General features: G+C 35.3%; 1 long non-coding RNA gene across 2 annotated transcripts in view; it reads left to right on the forward strand.

Moving 5' to 3' along the window:
* LOC309622545 overlaps positions 1-19,077 on the forward strand; it is a 54,416-nt gene that overhangs the window by 10,545 nt on the left and 24,794 nt on the right. For both annotated transcript variants that reach the window (XR_014240958.1, XR_014240959.1), the window contains exon 2: positions 16,414-18,628. This is a non-coding gene — a long non-coding RNA (uncharacterized lncRNA). The remainder of the gene's footprint in view (positions 1-16,413; positions 18,629-19,077) is intronic.

The raw sequence follows: 19,077 nt of genomic DNA on the forward strand, positions 1-19,077 counted from the left end.
GATAAATATTTAAAAGCATTTTAAATCCACAATGTTCGCCTAGTGTATTGTGGACTCTGTTTAAAGAAACAGTGGGCCTTAGCAGGCCTAACAACAATCCCTCTATCTCTCTCTAGAAAGAAATATCTAGATCTGCTTTCTTTTATTGCAATAGAGAAAAAAAGGGGGTGGTATGCTTTGAAAATATAAGCCAGCACGGACTCTAGGACCAGGAACTGTTTGGGAGTTTGGAATATCAGCCTAAGAAAAGACAAAAAAGGACAAAAATCAAAACAAAGGAAAATATTCTGACAGCAAATAAAGAGACATCTGTTTCTCTGGACTAGATTAAGATAAAAATTTAATCAAGTAGTTTTGATATTTTGATGTTTTAAAATAATTGCTATTAGAATACATATTTTTTTCAATTTATAAATGATGGCATTCTGAGACAAGAAGGATTGTGATATCAGAGTTATATTCTGTCTAATTTAGGAGGTCTGAAAGGGGAGTAAAAGAAAAAGATCAAAACTTGGAAATAAATTATGCAATGCTTATTTTTGTGGTTAGATTGTTAATACAGAATTTATAAGGTATATTATTCACCATATATTAATCAATATGTACATTAGCTATAAATTATTGTTTCTGAGAGAGATTTTGTTACTAAATCTGTTTAAATTGCTCGATTTATTTTCCCCCCAAAAAGAAGGGATTTTTTTGTTTGTTTGTTTTTCTCCCTACCAACTGAAGAATTACGGTAGGTTAATTTTCTTTGAACAGCTACAAAGTTCTTTTTCTATAAATCCTAATTAGTTTCATCATCCGTGATTCTCCGGCAATGATAAGGTACCCTTAAAATCCGATAAATAACTACCTCTTGCTTTTAACTATTCCTGTTTATGACCCAAGAGGTTAAAAGCCTTTGACTGGCATTTGACTTCTGACCTCATATAAATGTTATCTTATCAGTTCCTGCTTGTTAACTTGTATTGAGTGCTTGTCCCTGATGGCTTTTAGATAAAGGGTTGTGGGTTTTTTTTTTTTTTTCTTTTTAATATATTTCCTATAGGAACTAAACCACTTGCTTTGTTCTATGCCTAGTGCACTCCAGTCTACACAGTAACCTGCTATAAATCTGTTAGAAAGCCCCAAATATACTTTTATTTATTCTTGACATTATTTTTAGTTTAGCTTTATGGGTGGGATTTTATGATTGAGTATATTTATTATAATTAATAGCAGTAATTACTAGTGCTCTTAATCCTTTAACATGTCAGTCAGGAAGCTGGTGAGCATGGTACACTCTTTTTTTTTTTAATGCAAAAAAATTAAAAAAAAAAACAAACAATTTTAGCTTTGCATTTTGCACCAGCATGAGATGAGTTAGAGAGATAATTTATGGAAATCTTGTCTCCCCAGACTTCAGAAGTCCGCCTAATGAGAGAGTCATCAGTAAGATATATCTTTTTTACGAAATCAAATCCAGACCATGAACAGTGCATTTTTGGACTTTTGAAGGAGGAAGGTGGCGGCCTGGCGTCCTCCTTTGCCCTTCTGTCCTAAGAATTAAGAAGGATTTCAGCCTTTTATCCCTTTTGCAGCCGTGTGTGTTGTTCACACATTCAAGTGTGTATGTGTGTGAGTCCAATCACTATGTACACATCTAAATACATTTGAATGTTTGCATTTTAATCTCTCTCCATACCTCGACGGCATCATGAGGGTATGCTAGGTAGATGCTGGTGCCTCAGAGACTGCCTCATTCACAAATGACCTACAGTGTGATTTGTAAACAAAATATTACATGAATTCCTATGTGGAAAACAGGCCGTGAGGAGGGGGAAGAAGGCGGAGGCAGCCATCTTGGAGTCATTTTGCCTTTTAGCCTCTTTCTTCCTCATCCCAAGGCTCGATAGTTACAATATTATCTTCATTTTTAATTGGCCTTCAGCATAATGCAGGAGGCATGTACAAGAGACCTTTGTATCCGTGTTTGGAGTAGGAAAAAGTTGTAACCTCTTTGGACTTTAAATAATAACTGCGACTATAGACAAACTACACCTATTATTCTCTATCCTTCTAAATAAATATACATATAAATGAAGCATATGCCACAGCTTGTAAGAGACCTGTACAAAACCTATTAAGGGAAACAAATGTCTATTTGGACCATTCATTTACTGCTATCCAAAGAATTAATATGTCAGTAAAGTTATCTGCCCTCCTCCTCCCCATTCTTTTCTGCCCACACAAACACCCTCACTCTGCAGCAATGACAACCCTAGAAACTTGTTTTTCTAAACACGCATTCCCTTTCTCTTAGATCTGAAGTAGTTAAGGACGAATTTAAAAGACCAGCTTTTATTTTTTATTTTATTTTAATTTTCTGTGTGTGTGTAGAGAGCTGCCCCGGCTCTGTAATGTCCCAACACTGCTTTCATCTTGCTCATATTCTGGCAACACACAGGTTTCGCGCAATTTGTCCTAACTTTTCATTTCAACCATTGCTTTTCTCAAAGTGGCCAGAGTTTAAAGACTCAAAAGCAAAGGGAAAAGAAATACCCCGGCAGGGGGAAAAACAAACCGGCCCCCAAACTGGTGCTGGTATTCACAGCATTGACACATTCTCCAATGTTTTCTCTGTAGTTATAACACAAAAGCGCTTTCTTCCCTGTTTTGATGTGTTAAAGACGAGAAAGAGAGAGGACACTTGGAAGTGGTAAAATAAGTATTTGGAAGCACAGGGAAGGTGTTTCTCCTTTGAATGTCCAGCATGTGTCAATAACATGCAGATACTTACAGTTTAATATTAATTAAATGTTTAAAAATGGAAAGGGGGTGAAGAGTTAAATTTAAGCAGGTTGTGTCACATCCGTTGAACTTTTAGCTATCAGTGTTGCCTTCGTATTTGTCTAATGAGATGTGCATCTGAAGCCAACCATTCTGCTATCTCTGAAATAAGGGTAACCACGATCCTAAGTCTCTCCGAAAAGGGTGTGAGTGGATCAATAACGAACTATTGTCTAATTCTGGTATTTGACAGAAGAAACCACAAACTTTTACTCCTTTTGTGTCAGTAATCTGAGTTAATTTTTCTAGTCAATATGATTTGCAGATTGTTTTACTGGGCGAAACAAATAAGGATCTGAAACAAATAAGGATCTGAATCCTAAACTCTCTCCTGTTCTGACGGCTAAATTCTCTGAGTTGAATCCCAGAGTCCTCTACCATTGTACGTTGTATCCTGGCTTTAAGAAAAACAAGATTTAAACATGTAAGCTAGATGATTTCAAAACTGGTGCACATTACACCACCACTCTTATTTATATTTAATTAATTTTTTAATATATAGTGGTAAGTCTTAATATACCTAAGGCAGAAAAAAGTATTTACTTAAATCAGTTTCTATACCAATCAAAATGAACTCCCCAGCCATTTTTGAGGTAATATTTTAAAATCACTGTGGTAATACTTGTAAATCATTGTAGTGAGAGGAAGAAGATGAAAGGTAATCGAGGCCCTTGTTTTTCTGTATAGCTGTATCATCAAGCTTTATAAAGTTACTTAAGGGTATATTAAAATATATTGCTTCTATGTATTTATATGCTTATAAACTTACTCTAAGAATATATCAAGAAATACAGTCCATTTGATATTTTTTTTTTCCATTCCTTGCCAGAAATCAAACCTGCTCTGTTTGGAAAAAGCAGAGACTTCTGTGATATCATGGACTTTTTTGTATTTCAGTAAAGAAGTTGAGGACGTGGAATCAGAAATATCAAAATTTTTAGGACCCAAGTTATTACTGTAAAGGTTTTATCCCTTCCTTTGTGAAGACTGATACAGATGGCTTTCTAATTTCCTTTGGTCTCTGTCCTCTCTTTTTTGTGTTTTCTTCTTCACATAAATTAGCTTTGTCCTTTCTCACTAGAATGTTTGATTTGGGCACACTCTCCAAGATAGATTCTCAGTCTCACTCCCCCCAACTTGTCTGGGGTTTAGGATGGGGAGTGGTTTTTCTTATTTAAAAAGCTTTGTAATTCAGACTCCGAGAGCCTGGACCTTTTTTCTATCCATCTGGACATGCTCAAAGGTCATACCCAAGATCATAAGCCATGTTTATATCCTTCTTATGGGCAAATGATAAAATAATATCCACAGGCATCTGATACTAGGGGCATGGCCTGGACACACACCTTGCCCTCTTCCCCTTGGCCTCTCCTGCCCTGATGAATGAATACATCCCTCTCCAAAGTTGATGCTTCCAAGTGACCAGTCAGATGCTGGCAGGTCAGCTGGCTGTCCTCTTGAACACTCTAGGGTTCATAAATCAGAGAAACGTTGGTGTGGTTGAAAGAAGAAGGTAGTCCAGCCTGAGGGAAGCCACGTAAATCTCTCCCGGAGCATTGTTCCTGATAGAGAGTGGGGATGCGAGCTGGGGTAACTCCTGGGGTCTTGGCTGCTATTAATGCCCTGGCCCTCCTGCAGTGGGTGCTAACTTGTGCATGAGAGCTGCCACTACCCTTCCCAAACGTCGGGCTGCTTGGAAAAGTCAAGCACTGCTGAGCCTTGATTTTCATTTAATAGTCAAAACCAAGATGCATTTGGGCTATGATGATAGGACAGCTCCCTTGAAAAGAATATTTGAACTACAAAGGCATTCATTTAGGGCTAGCGATGTTGCAAAAGGGCCTGCTAGAAATTAGCAGCCTGTCCTGGTATTTGGAGAGCAAGAGTGACAACTTATTGGAAGTTCTCAAGGAATCATTTATATTTCACACTCCACTAGGCAGCTGATTTGAGATTGTCTGTTAGCATAACAAAGGCTCTGAGCCTGTGAACTTCAGAAACCTTTCGACCTCTTAGCTGCTGGCATGAATAGCCCCCAGTCCTGCCTATAGAGATCTCCCAAAGCTCCCCTGTTCGTGGCTAAATTGTTAATCAGGGTAATTTAATATAGTTTTCAATATGCCTCATCTCTTATTGGGAAAGGTATTCACAGCTCCTCTACCCCTGAAAAAAAAAGTTCTTTTATTCAAGTGTGAGAGGGGCAGCTGCAGACAGACCCCCATCCCTTGCTGCTCCCCCCAACACCCCCCCTGGAGCCGCAGTAACATTCGGAGCAGGAACCATGGGGAAGGGCCAGAAAAAGAAACTCGAACGACCATCCCTCCGCATGCATGCACTCCAACCTGAACCTGAAATTCCAGTCTGTTTAGGCTAGGAACCGACAAAACAAAAACCCAGAGCTCAGCATAACTGAAACCTCAGCGCTTACACACACACACACACACACACACACACACACACACACACGCCACACCCCCTTCTCCACCCTCTCCCCCCCACCCTTCTCCTCCCTCCTCGTCTCCTAACTAAGCTTCTCTTCTGGCTCCCGTCAAGACAAAACGCACCAGAGCCCAAGGCCTGCTAATTCTCATTCGTCTCCCTCTTTGGAGGCAGCCCACAATATCCTGCACGCTCCTTCACACAGGCAACCTCAGCCCGAGCCCGCAGCCTCTCCCAGTGTCACATACACTTGCTCTCACCCGCTCCCTCGCACACTCTCAATTCACATGCACATTAGTTAGCTGAAAAGAGCCGGAGCACAAATATATTCATTTTAATCCAGTTAAGACCTAAGAGGTCTCATAGGATGTTCTTCGATAGTTTGAAAACCAAGTATAAAACTCAAGATTCTGCTACACTGTTTCATCTCAGAGAGGCCCACGGCGTGCCTTTCTTTCACTTTCTACCAGTATATATTGTAAAAATATAAAATAAAGTGAATAAAAAACAGTCACAAGCAAACCACCCAGCTTCAGGCAGACGCTGCTCAAATATTAATATGTTGCCTTTTTTAACGGCTGTGTTTCTTGTACCCACGTGCAAAGTCAGAAGAATAATTTCATACAAAGAAGGAAAAAATATAAAATCACTATTTTTTTTAAATTAAAAATGTAAGGATACCATCTCTTAATCTCATTTTTCCACGTGAGAATTTTAAGACATTTATAATCTTTAATCTTTCATTTCCACCTGAGAATTTTAAGACATCTGTAAAATGTATCTGAATATTTCCTGATCCCTTTGGTGGTGATTTTCTGGGCATTTGTGCTCTGTCTTTGTGCGAGTTGAGGCCCTGTGTCTTGCTCCTTCCTGGAACAGCCATTTCTAGTGTGCCCTGTTTTGGTTGGTGGGCTGGCCTCAGCCTCCTGAAGTTGCATAAAGCCAGGATCTAGTGCCTGAAGTATTTTCTTTGAATTTGCTCTAGCTAGAGAGGTCCCCGGTGGGGGTGGGGAGACTGTCTTCGCTCATTTGGGATTGTAATCTAGCATCTCAGAATCGCAGAGATGGGAGACAAATTTCTGTATACAGGATCAGGGAAAGGATTATTAACCTCCAAAATAGAAGTACAAATATAGGCCCACAATTAATAAAACAAAACAAAACAAAACAAACATCCCAACCTCTTTCCCAAGATAATTTTTCCTGGAGTTAAAAGAATAAAAGGTTTTTGAAAAAGTTTTCCTGGTCAATTTTAATATCTAAACAATACCCAGAGGTGACACTTTAGAACATAAAATAAAATAAGTATATCTGGTTAATATATTATGTGGCAATCCTAAAATCTGCATTTTCCTTAAAAAAAAAAAAAGGATTCTGACAGCTTTCATTTCAGTGTTTGAAAGTGCTTAGATTATAAGCATTTTTGTCAATAATCTGTGCTTTATTCATTTTAATGTTGGGCTTTTTCATTTACTTTATTCTGTAAGTAGTGCTTTTCACTTTCCCAATGTCTTAAACCAGAACATTTCTAAAAATATTAATTGATAGTTACTACAAATCAGTGTATAAATATTTCTGGTTTCTCTTTGTAAAAAACCAAATATATTAAATAATTCCTATATAAATTAACAGAAATTTAACCTTCAAAAGATGTTTAGAGAGAAAAAAATATTATGGCTTTTAAACCCAAGAAAGAAAAAAAATACACAATTTGCATTTTTCAGTGCTTTCACTTAACATTGTTTTCATTAGCTTTTTCTTCATTAGAATTTATGATCCATGTCCATCATTATACTTTCACATCTCTGATTTCTGTTAAATTTTCTAACAGAGGTTAATAAATATAAAGGGGTAAAAAGACCTATTTGCTTTCATCTAAAGTGCTCAATATTTCAAGGTTATTTGTATTTGCATTAAAATTTTTCCATGTTCTAATTTAAATTATTTAAATTGGCCTGAAATTAATTCTATTTGGAGTTAGGAAGTAACAGGAGGATTTTTTTAAAAGGAATTAAATAACATTATTTTGCTTAATTATAATGTTTTCTTAAGGTTGGGCCATCTAACCCTCTTTCTAGCATGGCAGAGTTTGGGCTTCATATTTATGGAAGAAATAGGGTTGGGGGGAGAAGGATGTATATTTGGAATGGTGTTTGACAGGGGGAATGAACGCAGACACCAGAACAATTATATTACAATCCCATTGGGAATGCCAGCACCAAATTTAGCCAGACTGATGGGGTACTGTCTAGACGGTCCCTTTTGTGTATCAGCTGTTTTTTCCCTGCTTTATTGCACTGCCTGAATGTGTGAGTTGAACATGCATATGGATCCCAAACATAACCATTCCTGCAACCATACATTGCTGTTAAATTTTCTCTCATTTGGCTAAGAATCAAGGGCGGTGTATACTTACTATATTCCCTTTACAATATTTTGTAATTAAAATGCAGCTTCCAGAATTAGAGGTTTAACAAAGGTCATAAGACAAAGTAGAAAGTGCCTAGGCTGTTTTTTTATATGAAGAAAAAAAATGTACTAGGTAAACATTTCTATCTTCTCAAACATGTCCACCTCTTTTCTACAGAAGTAAAAGAAAGCCAGAAGGAAAAGAAACAGAACAATGAGAGGAAAGAGGCATAGTACATGTAAATTACCACCTTTCCTTTTGCAAAGGGCAAAGGATAGAAAGAAAGAATATTTATTAAATGTTTACAGTGTAATTAATGGCAGTGTGTGTGGTTTTCCTTTTTTTTTTTTTTCTTTCCCTCTCTTTATTCGGTAAACCAAATAGAGTTCAGTAATCAGGGTTCTTGAGAGGTCTTAGAAGTAGATTCCCAAACTCTTAAATAAATGCTTACAAGATTGCTGTTCTGTTATTGGTCAGGTTGGAAATCCCAGAGACATTTCACATCTGGGCAACTGTCAGAATTTTGTTTTGTTTGTCAAGATAGTGCAGGAAGGCTAGGACTTAGTTATATGTGATTACAGTATCCACACAAAATATTCAGTGTTCAAAGGAGCAGAAATGCACCCCTAAATATGATGCACACTCCACGGGTGATAGGTACTAAGGTTGGATGCCTTTGCTAACAACCAAGAATTTGAAACAAGCACAAATTAATTATTCAAATTAGAAAGTGAGAAATAGAAAGACACATTAATGCTAATGAAAGTAGGTATCAGATCTACCTCTGTCTATGAAAGGTTTATCAAAAATTTTTGTCACCAAGAATGAAAAGGTATAAGAAATTGGAATTCCACAAAATGTAAAACATCATAAGTATAATTCTTGCCTTGTAGTAGTAGCCCAAATGAATCCACTGTTTCAGGAAAGAGAATCCCATGTTTCACAGCACATTAATAACTTTTATTAATATGTACACACAAACTATTTGGAGCAGGAATTCTACTTTCCATTTGCTGAATTTTGTGTGTGTGTGTGTGCCTTAACAAAAAGGAAAATGGTAAAAATGTTTTGCCCTTAAGGAAAACAAAATAAAAGTTAAAGTTAGTGATAGAAAAAAACATTTTTAATAGTTATATGGTTTGGGGCACTAAATTTTGTCCGTAACTAACTAATGGAGTTTTAAAATAATAATTTTCCATGCTTTACCACTGGAATTCAGTAACTACCATGTCCTATGGGCAATGAAGATTTTGTCCATCTTTTGAGGATTGGGTATTGAAGAGAAGGCTGGAGGAAAGAGAAAGTAAATTTTGTTCCCAATTTTACTGAACAAGATAAGACTAGAAGTGATCTGTTTTTTGGCTTGAAACATCAGATCACAAATCAACAACCATAAGATATTATTGGGGACATAAGGTTGGGGAAATTTCCAGGTTGGAAGAAGGTATGAGACTTGAACAACTGACATTAAACATGATGACCTTGAGTAGGCACTTGTAGGCATTGATATTAAAAACCTCTGAGATATAACTTTGGCATGACTGAGAAAAAAATTCAACCAAAGGCAGGGACAGAGAGCAAGAGAAACCAAGACTGAGAAATAAGAAAGCAAGAGAAAAATGGTGGGAAGGGGGGTGCGGGGAGTGGTGCTTGGGGGTGGGTGTTAGGCAGGAGTGGTGAGTGAGAAAGAAAGAGAGAGAGAGAAGAGAATGAATATTCTAAGCATTGTTTTAATCTAAAACAGAGATGCTTCCAGGAGAATGAATTTCAATGGAGCTGAGCCAAAAATAATTATAGAGATTTTCTTGTTTTGTTTTGTGAATGAAGAGCATCTCTTTTCTCTGGGGATGCGAGAGTGAGAAAGGACCAGAGCCAAGAGATTGAAGTGATGCCCCTCTGCCCCTTTACTTCCACACAGCGCAGTAGCGGACCTTTCTTTCTTCCCCTTTCCAAAAGCTATTGGCACCAAACTGTGCTAGGAAGAGAGGGAAGTGGCAGCAGCCCTCCAACCTAGCTGGATTTTCTATTCTTACAATAGCTTGTTTACTTTGATAAGGCTGAAGTATTGAAATTGGATGCAAGATTGGGTTGGGGGGGGGGGTAGGGATACATATTTTAGGTTCTAGAGATAAAATTGAGCTATTTACAACTATGAATATTCCCCTGTTAGAGATACTTGAAACTTCCTTTGGGGTTTGTTTTACCAATTGCATTTGTTGTCTTGTTTTTCATTATCAACAGCAGGCTACTAAAGGAAATAAAGAATTCTCTCAATTTTCTTCCATTTTCTCAGTGATGTAAAATCTTTATCTTGGAACCTTTTTTACAGGGAAAAAAAATTGTCGTTTGTTAAAATATCTAAGCTATGACTGGATTTTTGTGAAAGCGATATAATATACCCCTCACGAAAGCAGAAATAGAAAGCTTTATACTAATTTGAAACACAGTATTGGGGGAGAAACTCACTAACATTAACAGACTTTGGGGAGGAAGTAATCATAAACAACTCAGAATTAATACCTAAAGACTATTGATTTTCTTAAGTTAAATTGACTTACATACAATTCACACCATTAAGTACCGTCTGAACCTGAATATTCTCTCCAAATCTCTTGTTTTAAGTGTTGTGCCATGTTAAAGACCCTGTTGTCATTTTTTATCATTCATAGATAGACGGTAGTTCTACAAGTAGGCTTCAGGTATTTTATTTTTGTATTACTTGAATTTTAAAATATATATATATATTTCAGAAACCTAAGAACCATTTCCTTTCCTCTACATGGTATGTCACTTTTTTAAACAAAAGTGAAAATTAACTTTTGTTTTTATAAATATTTGACCTGCTAAGTTTAACAATGTAGTTATCCAATAGAAGAACAGCATAGAGTCATAAGCTTAATGGGTTAACACGAAAATGACCTTCGTACACATTTAAAACAAGGAAACCTATGTTACATTAGCAGTCAAGATTATCTATTGGCTTAAGCATAAACATCTTTGAAAGTAGCAAAAATACATCTAATTTCCTTTAAAACTTTTACATATTAAAATTCTTCCTGTTTCTCTGTCAAAAAACTATTAAAATGTACAGTAGTTGGCAGTAAAGTTGTATGATTCTATTATGTAGTTAAGTTTTTAAAAAATTTTCTTAAAGATGGAAAATGTCTTCATGTACATGGGACTTTATTTAGGGATTTTTAAAACATGTTTTAAATGTCACTGTGAATATACTGTGTAAATCTATGAATATGAGTTTTATGAATCCACATTTAATTTAATTAATCATATTGATTCACTTGACATTTTTCTCCTCCTGCATCTCCCCTCCCCCCTTTTTCCATCACTCTATTAAAAGCAGTTCATTCACAGGGCTAGACTAATTATTGAAGCAGATTTTACAAAATAAAACTGACAATGGTTTTAGAAGAACTTTTAAAAGCATTCAACTTAGATTTTGTTAAAAATGGTTAAAATGAGTATTTAAGAATTCAAAGTACTTAATCATGCTAATCTTAACATTACATTTAAAACCCAATCCCCAAATGAGAGATCAACTTTTTTAAAAGAGCAATTATTAATATTAAATAACCAGAATAATCACTAATATATTCTAAGCTGAAATAAGTATATGAGATTAGCAATAAATATTTATTTTTCCAAGTTTTAAAAGAAAACTTTACCTCTTTTAAAATAAAATAATTTGCAAAATAGGAAAATATTTAGTAATATTTAATGTCTATTAAAAACCCAATGTACACAATTTGAGAATTTATGCTTATGCTGTATCATTAAAGTTGTTGAGGGAAACTATTAGTCTACCAAAACATTTAAATATAGTAGATAATAATTTATTATTAACAGTAGTGAAATATATCACATCAACATATGTATTTGTTAATACTATCAAGCTCTAGAATGGATTAGGAAATGAGGAGATAGATAAAGATAGATTTACAATTAATAAATGCCCCGAAGATATTACCAATAGCAAGGTCTATATTTTACAAGAGTATATAGATATATGTATACAGATATGCTAGATGTAGATATATTTGTCCTTTGTTTGTATTGGTCATCATATTATAAAATGGATTTTTAAGGGTTCTATCTTGACCAAATATCTTGGTCAGAAAAGTTACATTTTACTTGAACCCAACCATAGAAATTGCCCCAAAGGAAGTCTCGTTGGTTTGTTCTTTTCATTTTTAGTGGTATAGAGGCCAGTTTGCAACTGTGGGGCTGGGGACAGGGGACAAAGCAGCAAGAAGCAATTGAAAGGATTAGGATGGAAACTTCCTCAAGCTTCACAGGCGTGTTTGCTGGTCACAGATGCCATTAAGGTGTATAGATAAGATATATTTAATATTAAGACTTTAAAAAGAGCCTTCACACTCCTGAAAATTCGCAGGCAAAGCTGAGCCTCTTTCTTTAGCCCATATACTTTATTACGTTGGCCCAGGAATCCTGGCTAAAGATAGTTTCACACAGCTCACATGCTTGGGTTTTGTCACTTCATGTCATAACCTCCACATTACTTAAAATATAGTTTTAAAATGTATTAAACAGAAATGCTGATATAAGCCTAAATGTAGCTGTACTTGCTGTTTCTGCTCTAAGTTCATTCATGGTGGTGGATTTAGTTAAAGGGCCCAGAACAGCCATGCTTAACTGTAAGGAAACAAAATCCTCTTGGCTTCAATGGGGGCTAGGTCTATGTCAGGGCAGAGGGAACTCACTGTAGATATCTGAGATAAATACCTTCTGCAAAAATGTACACATCTCACTGGTGTCCTATATCATGTAAAGAAAAGTATGCTGCGTTACAAACAAAGCCCTGTTAGCTTTTTTTGCCTAAACTAAATGCTATTTTATATATCTTAGACACAGATAATATGCAGTAACATTTATGATAGTAATAGCTGACTCCAAATAAGAACTGCTAGTGATCCTAGGTGTCTCCTGAATCATAATCAAGGACTACCTGGTAAGCATTAAGTGACAATAAAGGGTATTCTTGCTAAAATATTAGATAAATTAATAATAGAGAAAATGGTCACTTTGACAGAAAAGTCAACAGAAAATAGCAGTAATAATATGTGCCTTGTATAGGAGCATAGTGTATTACATCCAGTGTGCAATGTGCTATTATAAAAAAAAGTATGGTACCTCTTCTGGATGATACAGCTGCATTAGGAGATTTTATAGAATGGCTTATTTTCCAGAGCACAACATTTAGCCTTTCCACATGCTTTTTTGGTAGAATTTCTCCTCCCAGTTAAAAACTGGTTTTCATCACACAACTGCATAATTATTTTTCTGCAACTAGCGATAATTACTTGTTTTGTGTATCTCTACTAGAGTGATTCAGTGTTTGCTGTTCCACCTCATAAAATGCATCTGTATTAGAGGCGTGTGAAAAGGAGTATTGACCTTATATAATATATTGCTATATTGGTAGGGGCACACAGCTCTAATTCTTTGTAAAAGGCACAAAAGTCTATATTGCTTTGAGTTTTCCTTTTTGAATGCTATGTGAGTTTTCTGACTAAAGCATAAAACTGGAGGTAACTGAAGACAAGAAACCTCACAACATGGAAATTACTCAGTACACAAAGAAACTCCCTCTCAGATAGATGTACAATGGGTGACTGAATAAAAAAGGCTGTTGGAGGGATGTGTTTATAGTGGCATCATAAAAAACTCTGGAATCACTGTTAGTGAGATTTGTCACACCAAAAAATCAAACACAGATTTCAGATCATTCAAGAATATCTAATCATTTTCTGTCACTCACAAAGCTCTCCACAAAAAATTAAAAGAAGGAAAATTAAGCAGAGCCCCTCCTGCCAGCCTTCTTTTATCTTACAGCAGTCCTCCTCTTTCTCTATTTTCCTTCCAACTCTTGTTTGTGGTTCTCCTTTCTTTCAAGTTCTCTTTAATCCTTGCTTTCCCATGTTCCTCTTTAGTCTTATTCATCAGTGATGCCAATAAAAATAAACAGTCTATTTAAAACAAATGAGTCAGTGCCAAAAAAAATACGTGATTGGTGTGTGCCTTATTTTTTAATTTTATCTTTCAGTGAAACTACACCTGTGGCATTCTCTTACTTAAACTTTTTATAACTTTAAAAACAAAACACAAAGAAAAGAGCAGAGAGCCAAAGTACTCTTTAATGTCTCTGGGTTTATTTATAAATATATGTAATGTTAAATGCAGTGAAATCCTTGTGAGACTACTTTTGTGCTTACTGATCCCAGGGTGCAGAAGGAATTAGCTTATCCAGGAAAACTCAAAGTCATAATTAGTCTTGTGAATTATAATAATCAGGTTTCATCCTACATTTCTTTCTCATGTGGTACTTCCAGTGGGAGTTCTGCATGAAAAAGGACTACAGGATTGGGCATTAATAATGGTATACCTGTGAAATATGAGTATATTCCTATAGTGCCAATGAATGAAATTAGTATACTGCCCCATTTTTGTCCTATACCCTTCAACCAAATGAAAAAATAACTTCAAGAGATTTTTCAAATTTCAAAAAATTCCATTCTTAGTTTTTTAAAATACTTCTTAAAATTATAAAATAAAAATGGAAGTTTTTTCCCTGATGATATATATCTCTCACTCTTTGTTATAGATATAAGGCTATAATTAATTTTTATTAAAAAAAGGTTAGCAATGCTTAAGTTTTACATAATTTCCTCCAACAAATAGAAACAAAAGAACAAGTAGGGAAAGAATCAATGAAACTCAGCAGAAAGCTATATTTATTCTCAAAGCTCTCAGATCAGCCATTTTCACTAATTTGAATACTCAGGTCAATCAAACACCTTGCTGACTGATGGAGATGATCAATTTCTTTAATATATAGACCCAGCCTAAATTAAACAAAAGAAATGTAATAGCTTACCAATCCTGAGATGTTGATGTTTTGTCATTTGTGAAAAAGAAATACTTCTTTCAAAATTTACACTATGATGAACTGCTAATTAGGCTTAGAAGAGTATGAATGCAATGAAGAGACAGAATGCAATCATAACTGTACATCTATCTAAAGCCCAAACCTGCATATCTCTAATAACCCTAAAAATTTATACAATTGTCCATCAACAAGTAAATGAATATACAAACTGTAGTATATTCAAATAATGGAATACTACTCAGCAATACAAAAAACAAACCATTGGTACATTTTACAACATGGAAGAATCTCAATAAAATAATGCTGAGTGAAAGAAGCAAGACCAAAATCATTTATATAATAGTCTAGGAAATTCAGACTAATGTATAGTGACAGAAGACAGATCAGTAGTTGCCAAGGGGAAGGATCAGGAGGCAGGAATTACAGAAGCATGAGGACACTTTTGGGGGTGACGGATATGTTTGTTGTCTTGATGGTGGTGATGGTTTTCACAGGTGAATACACATCGGCAAACTTTAAAAAATATACAGTTAAATATGAAGAGTGTGTTATATATCAATTTTACTTCACTAAAGCTGTTAACAATAAATGGACCAATTAAAATGGATATAGGAATCAATCAGAAGGGATGCTAGACATTATCAAAAAAAAAGAAAATTCAGACAGTGGGTTTCAGAATTCTCTAGGTAATTGGGACCATGTACAGTTGACCATAAAGATTTTGGGGATTGAGAATGTCCTCTTCATCTCCTTGCTGATGTTTATGATCCCTGGTTTAATTCAAAATAATTTTCCACTTTTCCCTGTTAAAAATCGATACAGTCCTGAATGAGGTGAACACCACAAATTTTAGATTTTGTCTCTACCTGTGCTACAAACCATGTGACTTAGGGCAGGTGACTAAACCAACATCAGAATACTTCCAGACAATTGTTCAAGGTAGAGGTAAAATGAAAGATACTTCTTTCTAGAGAAAATAGGATCCATCCAGCAAACATTTCCATTTAACAATTGTGTGTTTTGTCATAAAATGTCCAAAGGTTTTCTCTTCCCTTTATTACTGAGTGTGATAAAAATGGAGTAAGGAGGTAAATGGGGGGATACTGTTAGCAAAATAACAAAATTACCTGAATATATTTGTCTCAAGTAGATCTCATTATGTGAGCTGATTGATTTCAATTTGCTACAGCAAAAAATTTATTAAAATATACAATAAGGGGCAAAATCACCATATTGCAACTCTATTCTGGAATAGAGGATGACTGAGTCACCTGTCAAGGTGCCTTGTACAGTATAAAGGACTGAGATAACTCCAGGTTCTTATTTTTATTGTTCTATTTTTATTACAGTGAATATTATGTTTATTTACTTACAACTAAATTTCTAGGTGCATAACTTGAGTTAGATCAGTGCCCATATCAGGGACGAAGGAAAAATAGCCCTACATAATTTTTAAGAACCTCAGGAACTGAGCTAAAAGTCAATAAATGCATGGCAAAAAGACTGGAAGCAAATTGAATATATGTGCAAATTGACATTTTACTAAAAGAACATGCTTAAAACTTTAGGTTTATCAAACATATGTCAATGAAATTGAAACTGAAATCTATTCAGCAAGTAGAATGTATTACTGAAAGCAGAAATACACGTGTTTTACAGGACCTGAAATGCAAACGTTTTTCCATCCTGTCATATTATGATTTATTATTCTGATTTTAGAGATATAATATTAAAAATGTGTTAATGAAGACATTTCTATTTAGAGTCTTAGGTACATTTTAGTTTTTAACAATGTCCATCTTTTTGCCAGGGTCAATCCTCACGCCGCATGGTTGGGATTCCGAAATAAGATTTGCAGAAAGAAAAATGTGCCATTGATCTTGGACATAAATTTATAACTTATGTTGGTATGTAGCTAACTCCTGAATTTTAAACCTATATATAATAGCTATGGTTATGATTTTTTTTCTGGGTACTTTTTCAAAATGGAAAAAAAAATTAAAGTTCAACTTTGTACTTTTCCATGTCTCCTATTTTTCTTTTTCGTGTATTCTTTCCTCCCTCTTTCGTTCTCTGCTCTCACTTCATTATTTAGCCAATGATTTTTTTTTTGCTGTTGCTACTGTCAGTCAGTGACCAAGACCTTGTCTTAACCCTGAAGATACAGTTGCTTTAGGCAAGTCCCCTCACTATTTCTTGACTGTGTTTAGGGTTAAAGAGCTCTTTAGGTACAACGTTAACTATCTCTCTTTCTACAGTGTCTGTGAGATTATTTTCTCTTGTTACCTCTTAGTACAAAATGTTGCCTTTAACCAGGACCAGTTCAGTGATAGAGGAATTGGAAAGGTTTTGAAGAGGCCCCACCACAGCCTCCCTCCACCTGATTTCTCATGTTCCATGTAATCTAATGAGATGAATACATCTCCTTCCCCTTCAGACTGTTGGGAAAGGCATCTAAATCAAGCTGTTTAGAAGCCAATACCTAGACAGCAAACCCGTACCTAGGTTCCTGGAACTGGGAACTCTTGCTGGAAAAGCACGAAGGATCTTTTGATATTGAGATGAAGATCGCTGAAAAAGCTGATTTCTTCTCTGTGTGGAATCATCTCTTGGTGTTCAGCTGTGGCTTCCTCTGGTTGAGATGCTCAATCAACTTCTCATCCGGGCCACACTCCTTACCTGAAGGGAGATTTAATTTGGCGTCATTTTTATGATACTTCCAGATGTCTGTTTTTTATCTATATATCTTGGCAAAAATCTACCCTACCCATCTCATTGGATTTTCTTCAGGGTCCAGTGTTATAATATATATTAAATCCTTTGCAAACTATGAAGTATGATTAAAATGTAAGACAGTTTTCCTGGAGACAACAGAACACTAGAAACTGATATGGTATAGCAATATCAGCCAGACACATATTGGTTAATTCAGACCCTTCATTTTTTTAGGTCCTGACACAGCCACCTTGCTTGTGCGATACTCTTTTTTTAGTTCACAGGAAATCAGATCATTAGTAAGGTCAACCAGCTGTTCCTTGAGATGTTTCGCCATGTAGTCTGGAGGAAATATTGCAAGAGTTTGTCGGCATTGAACCATTTGGACATGGGTAGTCTCATCAGAAAAAAGAATCTTGTCTTCTCAAAGGACATGTGACAAATGTTTATGGACAAGCCATGTAACTGATAGCTTTATCAAGGTCTATCCTCTGTTAACTTCCCACATGCCCACTCTCCTGCAACTTAAAGACCCTCCTTTTTCTCTTATTGATCCATTAACATAAGTAATTATAATTAGAATGGATTTATTAATTAATGGCTATCATAATCATTATGAATTACTCTTCACTATATAGCATTTCATATAATCCATTCCATAACTCCTCATCTTTTAAAAGATAGCATTCAGAGTTACCCCTGAGGACAATGGAACCCACAAAATCAGTTAGAGGCTATAGTTAGAAAAAAGTAATAAAAATATTCAGCACTTCAAAATGAAGAGCTAAACAGACCTTGCAAATCTCCATGTTTATTTTATGTGCATTAGGCTTCATTAAATTGGAAAAATCAATACAATTTCCAAATTACACTTCATTCATTGCTTTTATCTATCAACTATCCAAGGAATATGATCTCAAATTTTTATTTATATAGATCTGTAACATTTGGATAGACAGTGAAAAATTTTATCTGCTTTCACTAAAATTTTTAAAAATACAAAATCAAGAGACGGTAATTTTTTAACCTAGAACATGAGAATTACTAGTAAGAAAGTAATATTGATTGGAAAACAAAATATTACTTCAATCGATGTCCAAGGAAAGTTACTGGAGTATTTTAGAAAATTCCAAATTCCATGTATTTATTTTACCTAAAATGACATCCTTTGCTATATACATTATTTATCTGTACCTAATTCTTTTTACAGGTTGTTTAATATTCTATCCAAAGATCAACATATCATGTCAACACTTTCTCTAATACGATGGCAAGTGGCAGGAACAAATTGTACAGAATCCTCTTTCAAAGTAAGCAAAATTAAACTATGGAGAAGCCTGATGTAGCCCAAGCAGGAATTATAAGCAGAGACAGATAGATATGGGTTAAAGGCAAAATTCTTTGCCTTAAGAGATCCTAGAACGAAGCTGAGGTAGAGGAGATACAAAAGACATATAATTAGACATAAATGTTACTTTTACCCTCAAATGAACTAACTCAGTTATTCTCTTCTACTGACCATTTATGGCTCAATTCACTAATCTCCTAATCTGATACACAGTTGAAATGTTTTACCCCCACTTCTTGAGACCATGTATCTCAAGAAAGATACTACATGACATCTTTTAAGATGCCATCGTACAAGAACCAGCAAGTATGCATCTGGTCCATTAAAAATGGCCTGTATGAAAAATAAGATATTCTGCAGAATCCTATAAACCCTGCTACTGCTGCCCCCTGGTTTCTATCTGTCTGTTAC

Source organism: Balaenoptera borealis (assembly GCF_965194805.1).
Source record: "Balaenoptera borealis genome assembly, chromosome: 2".
NCBI classification, from domain to species: Eukaryota; Metazoa; Chordata; class Mammalia; order Artiodactyla; family Balaenopteridae; genus Balaenoptera; species Balaenoptera borealis.